Source organism: Dermacentor silvarum, chromosome 7 (assembly GCF_013339745.2).
Source record: "Dermacentor silvarum isolate Dsil-2018 chromosome 7, BIME_Dsil_1.4, whole genome shotgun sequence".
NCBI classification, from domain to species: domain Eukaryota; kingdom Metazoa; phylum Arthropoda; class Arachnida; order Ixodida; family Ixodidae; genus Dermacentor; species Dermacentor silvarum.
In genome coordinates, this window is record NC_051160.1 from 138019170 (window position 1) to 138028826 (window position 9657).

General features: G+C 47.0%; 1 long non-coding RNA gene across 1 annotated transcript; it reads right to left on the bottom strand.

The window, feature by feature from the left end:
* Positions 1 to 290: 290 nt before the first annotated feature.
* LOC125946996 (uncharacterized) lies at positions 291 to 4818 on the bottom strand. The gene is made up of 3 exons (XR_007468057.1): positions 4600 to 4818; positions 1806 to 1862; positions 291 to 778 (listed from the first exon to the last, which is right to left on the bottom strand). It is a non-coding gene; the product is annotated as an uncharacterized LOC125946996 (long non-coding RNA).
* Positions 4819 to 9657: the final 4839 nt, after the last annotated feature.

Below are 9657 nucleotides of genomic sequence, written 5' to 3' on the forward strand. Positions count from 1 at the left end.
CCATCAGCTGCAAGTACAAAGCACGGAAAAGAGCACTTGCTCATGCAATGAAGGAATTTCCAAAACAAATAAAGTAAAGAACTTATGTAGAAATGAATCATCAATACAGATTAAGCAAAGTAAAACATGTTCAGTTTATTATGGGCCATTAAAACTGGCAAAATGGCCCAATTTATTTTCAGAGAAATGGCTCCTAGCAAAAGCTGGCAACTAACTTGATCCAAGTGTTCAGGACATGTACTGAGTTCACAAACTGGTTTCAGAAATATATCTCATGCAGAAGTGCACAAAGATGAGGATGAACTTGCAGAAAACTCAGTTTCGGCGTATGTTTACCTGCAGGTTTAACAATGAGGCGGTCCTAGGAAAAATATGCCAAATACCAGATCTGAGAGCACATTGTATTGCTTTCAAATTGGTAAAGCTTTATCAACATAGTTTTTGTGTTAAGGAAGAAAAAAATTGTATAAGTGGTCTCCACTAGTATGACAATGTGCATTGTGGTTTGTCTAATCCACATAGCCTTTTGGTGGCTAAAACAAATTACATGGACTTGAGCATTGCTGCACCAATAGTGGGGCACCTATACTACTTCCAAGTAATTCATTGCTGAGTGGCTACAAGCTGCTTCAGTCAAAAAGATGGTGCTGGATTACATGTATTTACCTGCATCTTGCTGTCTGCCGTTGGCCTGCTGGGCATCATCACTAAGGCTGCCAACTCTAGTGGGCGCAGTCGAGACAGGGTGGTCGCAGAAGCAGGAGCCGCCAACTTGTACCTGCAACAAATTTGTACAAATGTTCCAAGTTCTACCATGTCGTAATTTACAAAAATGCAGCAGTTGTCTGTGTAAAATGGTTACCAATACAAATAAAGTTAAACAGTTAGGTCCTACAACACAACTACAATCCCACCAAAAACGAAGCAGCAGTTAGTTATGTTCATGAAAGTGCCAACGAAGACAAAAAAAGAGTGTGCAACCCGAACCTGAGCTCACGCCATCAAGTGATGTGCCTGTCAGCTGGAGCCTGCCATCTTAAAATGTTATTGTATATTTTTTAACCTGCATTATACCAAGTTCAGCATCTCTTGTCATAAGTAAATCATCAAGCTACTTCAATTAATGAATTTCTATGGTCATTAATGCAATAAAGTGCAAGCTGCGAATGAAGCTGGTCAGCCGGGTAGTGAAGAAGTGCTTCTCTAAATCTTATTCTTGTTTGTCTGCCTGTGTCTTGGCTCTAGCATTAGAATACAGAAAAATTTTCAGATTCTTGACATTTCACCCTAATTTTTATTCCATAATGCATAATACTTCAGCAAGAGCAATAATGGTTCCTTTTACCGGCAAATTGTGGTAGAACAAGGAATGTCGCTGGAGCCAACAAGCTGACAAGAGGACTTGTCTTATTCTCCTTGCCGAAACATTGACTCCAGCAATGCTTCTTGTTCTATGGCTCTTCATCATTTGAAGTCTCCGTCTTCCTGCGTGTGTACATATGTCCTTTCAATGTTGTGTTGATTAAATTGTAATAGAGAATTAGTAAACGTACTTGACGAGAAATTGGGGCTTGTTGGTAAATAACAGAGTAACTGCACAACATTGAGACACGGACAAAGAAAGGAGGCATGTGTGTCTTGTCTCCTCCAGCCATGTGTCGTCCTTGAGCGATTATATGTAACCGTATTACCGTTCGCACAATAATACTAAAATGAATAAGGCAGGAATGAGGACAAAAAAAATTGCAACGAATAGCATCATACTGCTAAGGAGAAATGCCAAAGTGCCTGCTGTGATTTCTCACCCATAACGTGCTGGATAAGATGGCTACTTCCTGTGGCTGTTGCCGCTTCTTCAATACCTAAAATAAAATACATTTCCAAATTACAAAAATATGCAGGAAAACAGCAGTAGAGTAGGAGATAACACAACATTGTTTCTACAAGAAGGTAAACTAATCTCTGATACATGACAGACGAAATTTAAAAAAATTTAATTAGTAGAATAATACACCACACCTCATCATATTTCATTCAATGCTGTCAGAGTTTCTTCGTACACGAAAAAAAGGTATTTCTGCATGGAAGCAGTAAAACAATACCAAGAATTCTACTTTTACAACAAAATATCCTACAGCAATCAAGCCAACGACAGCTGTATTTACTTGAAATTTTTACACGTACATTACAATAGCCAAGACAGGTTTAACTTGGGTGGGTTCATACGCAGCTCACTGGGAGGTACAACTTTGCAATGAACTCATTACTGCTTGCTAAATATACAAATACAAATATAATAACAAAAATACAAATGAAAGGACCTTCTTTCCATAAAACATAAGACACAAAATGGAAAATCCAGTAATAATATTACGAATTCATAACAGAACACGAAGCCTAGTAGGTTTTACTATATAAAGGTTGCAGCAAATTCATGCTTTTAAATAGTAACAGTGAAAATAAAGATCCCTTGAGAAATATTACATTATATGTCGATTTAGATTGTTCGCTAATGTGTTTCTGACCTGCAGCCAAAAAGACATTAAATTTATTTTGGTTCAATGCTTATACAGCATTGTAGTGATTTTATTATTATCGGTAATGTACCTGAAGCGCTAGTGAATCTTCAAGATACACAAGCTGTCTTCAACGTTTTCGACGACTTGTCTTCGGCAGCGAATGTCAGACTGGTGCTACTATTGTTTCTACATTTCAAGCTATGCAGTACTTCTGCATAGCTTCTGCGGATTTTTCAATGCGACAGGCCGCTCGTCACTAGGATCGGTAAAAACGGTGTTTATCCTAGCAGTACAGCTTCGTTATAATATCAGGTTCTCTCCTGAAGCCTCCGTCTGCCACTAGTAAGCATGCATCCGCACGCGCATGCCGAGGCATAGCCTCCTCTATACTTTTCGTGCCCGCGCGTTGGCGCGGAATACACAGGCGCCGTCCGTCCCTCATAGTTCCGGTGCTTGCCGCTAGAAGCCGCCCCGATCCCACAATAAGAGCAGACGACGTGGCCTATGTGCACGCTTGCATTGGTGATCGTCTAGAAACGTCTTCATGGCATTAGACTATGCGTATACGCTAAATAGGGTGCACACATGAAATTTTTAACACACACTGTATGCGGAATGCAATGCGAACTTTTATATTTGATTTCGCGCTCATAGCTTGAGCACTTTTCGAGACAACGGTTTGGCGTGGAAATCTTTCGCAAAGTCGTGTTTGTCAGTCACGCTCGTCGCGAAGTTCACAAAAAGTGGACGGAGAAACTTCATAAACACAACGTCCAAGAGTTTTTCATGATGGCCTGGGGCTGAGCACTTGAGTTGTTCACGTTTCTGAAGTACTTTCGCGGCGTTGTCAACGGCAGCCTTTAGTGGCTGCTTCATCTTTCTCGCTTTTGCGAGGAAAACTTCCATGTACTTCTTTAGCGAATGCAGAACCATTACAAGCTCAGCAGACGGATAGAGGAGTCCACCTCTGTCCTGGTGCCTAATTAAGGCATCCGATGGCGTAGAAGTGTTTGGTTTCGTTACTAGAGTGAAGCATTCATCACAGGAAATGGTTTCGTGGATTTTTCGTGCGATATATCCACCAACCATTGCTAGTGCAGCAACATCTGGTGTTGGGAGCAACGTCTTCCCCCTGTCGAGATGCTCCTCGAGGGTCGTGGTACGTTTCCTGAGGGCTGCATCGCTTCTTTCGGTTTGCTTTCGAGGCTGCAAATATGATGGATACTCTTGGAAGACGCTGGGCACAACGCCTTTCTTCAGTCTTCGCGTCGTGCACCCTTCTTTAAAGTCGGACGGGACGAATTAAGTGTCGGCTACAAACAGTGGAATAACAAGATGTGCTATTTGGGGTCCAGTTGTCTCTCGAGATTACCTTAAGCCACTTTTCGCGAAGTTCTTGGTCACTGGGAATTTCGTGGAATGATACTCCGGTTTCTTTCCAGCCGCTCCATGATTTGCAGTGCGGTACGCAGCAGTACGGCATTGTGCAGCATTCGGGGCGCAACCAAACTTCTGAGCTTGGACAGCCGCCTTTTCTCTTTATCGGTAGTGCTGCAGACAACAAAAATACCACTTTTAGGCATGTTGCCTTGAAACAAGCGAATTTTCTTTACGATGTAACACATTTAACAAAGAACTTACCCGAGTCGACCAAAAGTTGGAAGAAAGCGCACACAGGCACGGCTGTCTCAGTGAGTGCTGCAGTTAGCAAAGCACTTTGGGGACACGCACCACACTAGAAAGAACATCAACAGGCAAGCAGAGTTTTAGAACAAGCACGGTAAACTGATTGTGCACGCGGCGGGAAAACCGCAGCGTAGCGGTGTGCACCTGCTGTTGCAGCGAACGCCGAGTGAGCTATTATGGGACGCGAGCGCCCCTAGGGGAACGCCGAGGCGTAAAAAGAGAGAATCAGGGGACGGCGGTGAGGGACCGACCGCGCAGGCACAAAAGTTATAGAGGAGGCTATGGCCGAGGAAATGTCTATAACTGCCATGAGAAACGTCGCGCAAAATGTAGCCAAACCGGAGGAGCCGAGTACGCGCCGTTTGCAAACTCGAACAAAAACTGATATACTCACCTGAGGCGTTAGGAGAAAAATAGCACAGTCACTCCATGCTGGTAGGCTTTCATATGCATCTGGCCGTCTCTGTGCGAAAGACAACGCAGTGCAGACCGCAACACTTCGGGTGCTTGCCACGGTCTGGCGAGCTTCACTTGTTCGATGTCGGCAAAGACAAAATCGGCGACACGCTGCTGCTGGCCGTCCATTCCGTCGCAATCACGTAGCATGGAAAGAAGTTCCCACCGTAAACGACAGCGTGCTCGCACATGATGCAACACAACTACAAAATGGCGCCAGGCTTTTGATGGCTTCGAGCCTTCGGCTTTGGATCACATTGGGGCCGCACAACACAGGCGCAAGTTTCGGTTTTCTTTCCTCGCGTTGAAAAAAAAAAATGTTTTGCTCACTGATAATTTTGCTTAACGTGAATAATGTTCACGAATGAAACGGCCATGAATTTAAACAAGGTAGAACTATTCACGTTTATTTGTTATAGCGACTATATATGGACACAACCGGTGAAATTTATCTGTTGGCGTTGCCGTGAGCTTACGTATGAAGTCCAAGTGCGATAAGATGCTAAGCCACGCCGTTGACTGTGCACGTGAGAGCAAGTGTTCGAGCGTGACCCGAGATGGCTAGTGGCATGATGGGCGCGCGTGGCGTGATAACACGCGCGAAAGCCTTTCGCGCGGGGGAAGGGAAGGGAGGCGTTGGTTTAGCACGCATCACCCCTTCCGGTTCCTCTAAACCGGTATTGCGCCACGCTCGCCCTGTTAGAGGTTATCTCCGATGGGTCCAAAGGCGGGGTGAGCCGAGGTAGCGTAATTTCAAGTTTCGGAGACGCGTTGAAGGAAAGAAGCAGCAGAAGCGTTCGGTCCCCTCTGTTTGCGCTCTTCATCTCTTCATCAAGCCAGCGCAGTGATAGCAAGCATTCGCGGTCATTGAGTGAGATCTGTTCTTGTTAGCACGTGCGCGCGTGACCCCCATGCTTGCTAATGTAATTTGTAAACGAATGTTTGCTGCAATTTATACAGCCGACGAAACTACGAACCTTGCTTCGCGCAGTTGTCTAATACATTGCTATAGCTATCAAAGCTTCGTCTTTCGGGCGAAACTGCCACTTTTTGTTTTTATATTTCTAAGGGGGCTCAAAAGCAGTGTAGTGTACGCTGATGTTTCTTTCTGGTCGTGGAACGCAACGAACCGCGGTAGCCCAGTGGCTGTGACATTGTGCTGCTGAACTCGAGCTCACGGGTACAATTAGAACCGCGGTGGCCGCACTCCAATGGGGGCAGAATGCAAAACCGCTCGTGTACCGTGAATTCCGGGCACGTGAAAGAACCCGAGCTGCTGAAAATTTATCTGCAGTTTCCCATTACCGTGTATCTCATAATAAGATCTTGATTTTGGCACATAAACCCTCAAAATTTAGTTTTACGTCACAGCACTACATTTACAATCGGCACTGTTGAGTGCGTCCACTGAACTAAACTTGTTAACTCGTTGACGTGCTGTTTAGTAGCCAATCCTTTTTTTTTTTTTTAGATTTACTAATGGTCATAATCCAGTGTGACAAATCCAGGTATTCCTTAGCACAGGAATGTCTCCATCGAATTTGCGTTGTGTTTCCTTGTTCCCGCTATTCGCAGTGAACTGAGCTTCCGAGTCGACGCCAGCAACGTCGTCGACATTACAGAACAAAAGAGTAAAAGAGAAGAAAACAGCAACATACAAAGAAGCATAAAGCAAAAAGGTTGTCGAGCGCAATTTTCATTGTGAACCCCTCCGCGTCCCATTGGCTGCAACTGCAAGAGCTGTAGCAGACTATCCCCATTCTCATTGGGTTGAAGAAACGTCTGGATTCATTCATTTTCTGTACTTACTCTTATGAGTACACAAATTACTATACAGACGTATGCTATTAGAAAAATGGGCGTACTGAAGCCGAAAACATCTTGAAGTTATTTAAAACTTTTCATTTTTAGTCGGCGTTTCACTAAAACCTTGCACTCGGCCGTGCAACGCTTGAAACAGCGAAGCTGGGCGATCGTAGCCCAGCATTTTCCGGAAGTGCGGGCGAACTTTTCATCTTATAATGTCGAAAACCTCCGAACCGCCCCCAGAGGCCCCAGCAGCATTCACCAACGCCGCACGCGTTCGGTGCGAACGCGGGGAAAACGCCAACGGCGTCGACAACAGTTCTCCGCGTTGCTGGTGCTGCTGCATGCCCAAGTTTATACAGCTGATAAAACTACTATCCGCCCTCTACTAATTTCCTATCGTAATTGATGCTTCGCATTTCGGGTGAAACTGCGACATTTTTCTCACAACCCAACATACGGCGAGCGAGGCACATTTTATCGCACTTATACAGAACATCACGGCGACGAGAACAGAGCGGAAGAGGAGCAGGGTTGTCGCTCTTTCGCTAAGGTAGATGTCGAAGAAAACGTGCATGTATACCCAGAAAAACTTACCTGCTTTAAGGAAAAAGGAAGACGTCAGGTTTTTTTCACCCGCGAGAAATTCGAGTATGCGTCGACTTTATTTACGACGGAGACTTAACAGAGAAAAAAACTAAAACACTCAATTCTGCGAGTTTGAAAATAGCACATGAACGCATAACGATCACGCATATCGCGGAGTTGCTCACGAGCGTGTTTACAGAGCGCGCCAAGCATGTGGCTTTACCACAGCCAAAGCACCCATGCACTTGGTTACTCCTTAGGCACCTGCATTTTACGAAACAGCATGTTCAGCTCCATTTCAACACGAATCAACTCGGACATAATGTCTCCATCGAATTTGCGTTGCGTTTCCTTGTTCCCGCTATTCGCAGTGAACTGAGCTTCCGAGTCGACGCCAGCAACGTCGTTCGCGTCGCAGGCCGGCGCTCGACGCCGCGCTACGTCGTCGCCGATGCTTTCGTTGTCAACGACGGGGTCTTCGCCGAACAGCGCCCAGAGGTCATCGAGTGCGTCGCTCTCTGGAAACACAGACACCGAATCCGTCGGATCCGCCGCAGGAAGCACGTCGGTGTTCATTGGCGCGGGCACTGCATCAACCGCGCCATCCGATGCGCGTCGGCCGTCTTTGGACACAAGAGTCACTTCGGCCGAAGGGCTCTCGGTCATTCCAACGACGCGGCCTGCGTCTGAGGCCTGCTTCTCGCTGCATTCCCGAGATTGAGGCGCGTCAACTTCCGTCTCTTCCCACCCTACGTTCGGAGGGACGCCACCGTTGGTTTCGCGTATTTCCGCCGCGGTTCCGTCGTCCGACGTGGACATAGGGGAATCCCTTGGAAACAGCAGGGAGTCCAGTTTGTCGAGCCCCTCACCTCCACCGTCCACTTCAGTGAAGAACTGCTCGATTTGCTTGGGTGACACTGACCGATCAAGAGAGTATTGCAACTTGAATGCAAGAAAGTTCCACAGCGGCCACTGGCTGCGGTTGTCGCATGAGGCGGCGTTCTCTTGCATGGAGTGAACCCCAGCGGACGCGTATCGACGGTATAGTTGGCGCAAAAAGAGCCGGTCTTCATCGGGCCACGACGAAAAGAAATACCGGCTGCCACCGGCACAGGTAGCCTCAAGCAGCGAACGTTCCATGCTTGACAGGTCGCTCTGTTTTCTTGCAACACCAGAGCAGCAGCGGACAAAAAGCTCCACCGAGAGTTTGCAGTCTCACCGAATGCACAAAAGAACGAGGTAATGGCGGCCAAGGAGCTACTGTTCGAATGCCAGTTGTTCGCTCGACTATCCCTCCGCCGCGGCCTCGTGCGTATTCTCCTTCGTCTCTGCCTCCTCTCCTAGCAGCTGCAGCAGCGCCTCTTTGCGGTCAACAAGGAAACTACGGACGCGCTAGCCCAACGCCTCCTCTAGAAAGGGAGCGTTGGCAACGCCTCCTCTACTTTTTAGAGGAGGCGTTGGCTAGCCACGAGCACGGCCGGGCTCGACTGGCCAATGCCTCCTTTACTATAGTAAAGGAGGCATTGGACTGGCACGCGCTCGCTAGCGCGGGAGCTGCGTCTTCGGCGTTCGTCGTTGCTAATAGGTGCGCGTGCTGCATCGCATCAAGTACACAACGCAAACGCGAATAGACATTCGAGATGGCGCATTCTCGACCTTCTCAAAACATAGTGCGTCACGTTGAAAACGAGCGATTTCTCAGCGCCACCGAGCCAGTGGCGCACCGCCGGGGGGGGGGGGGGGGGGGGTGTAAGCCCCCCCCCCCCCCCTTTCTGAGGCCGACCTGACCCCGTTTAACCCCGTTTCTTTCCTTGCGCATTTGCGTACTGCAACTAAGATGTAAGACGCGCAATCGTCTGCACACTCGCAAAAAGCGAATTTTTTGACAATTTCCCGTGAAGAAATTGAAATTAGTGCTGTTTAGATGTTGTTGGCACACTGTCAACCCCCCCCCCCCCCCTCCTCTGGCAGAGATCCTGGGTGCGCTACTGCGCCGAGCTTACCCGGATGTCCATTTCCAGTGCCTTCAGGAGCGTCCACGCTGAGCGCGTCTGCATTCAAACACACTCGGGTCCAGCCCTGCTTGCTTGCGGGGATGGTTTTTGCCAGTACAAGCGTTTTGCTGACTTAAATATTCTGTAAAGCACTGCCAACACGATGTAGCCATAAAATACTGAACAAGTCGTAATAAACTCTCAGTGTAAACACCCTGAAAAAATAGGTTTATTTTTCAGGGGTTTTATGTCACACATCTAAACACACGGCGATCACTTCTGTTTATCGACTTATTGAATACATCACATTATCACACTTTCACACACGACAAAAATCAGGCACTTGCTTGTGCATACGTTCCATTGTCGTACTCAATGATACCTTTTCGCATTTTTCCTTCTCCCTATAACCTCTCCCACCACAGCGCTCCGAAGTCCAGTGTTGCCAGGTTTGGCTACATATAGCCAAATTGGGCTACAAAAAATTTTGGCGTCGACTTGGACGAGTTCGCTATGTGGCTATATTTGGGCTAGTGAAAATCTGCGACTTGGCTTTGTTTCGGGCTATAAGTGGCGCCCTAATGGACACTCCAGAGGTTGCTCTGATC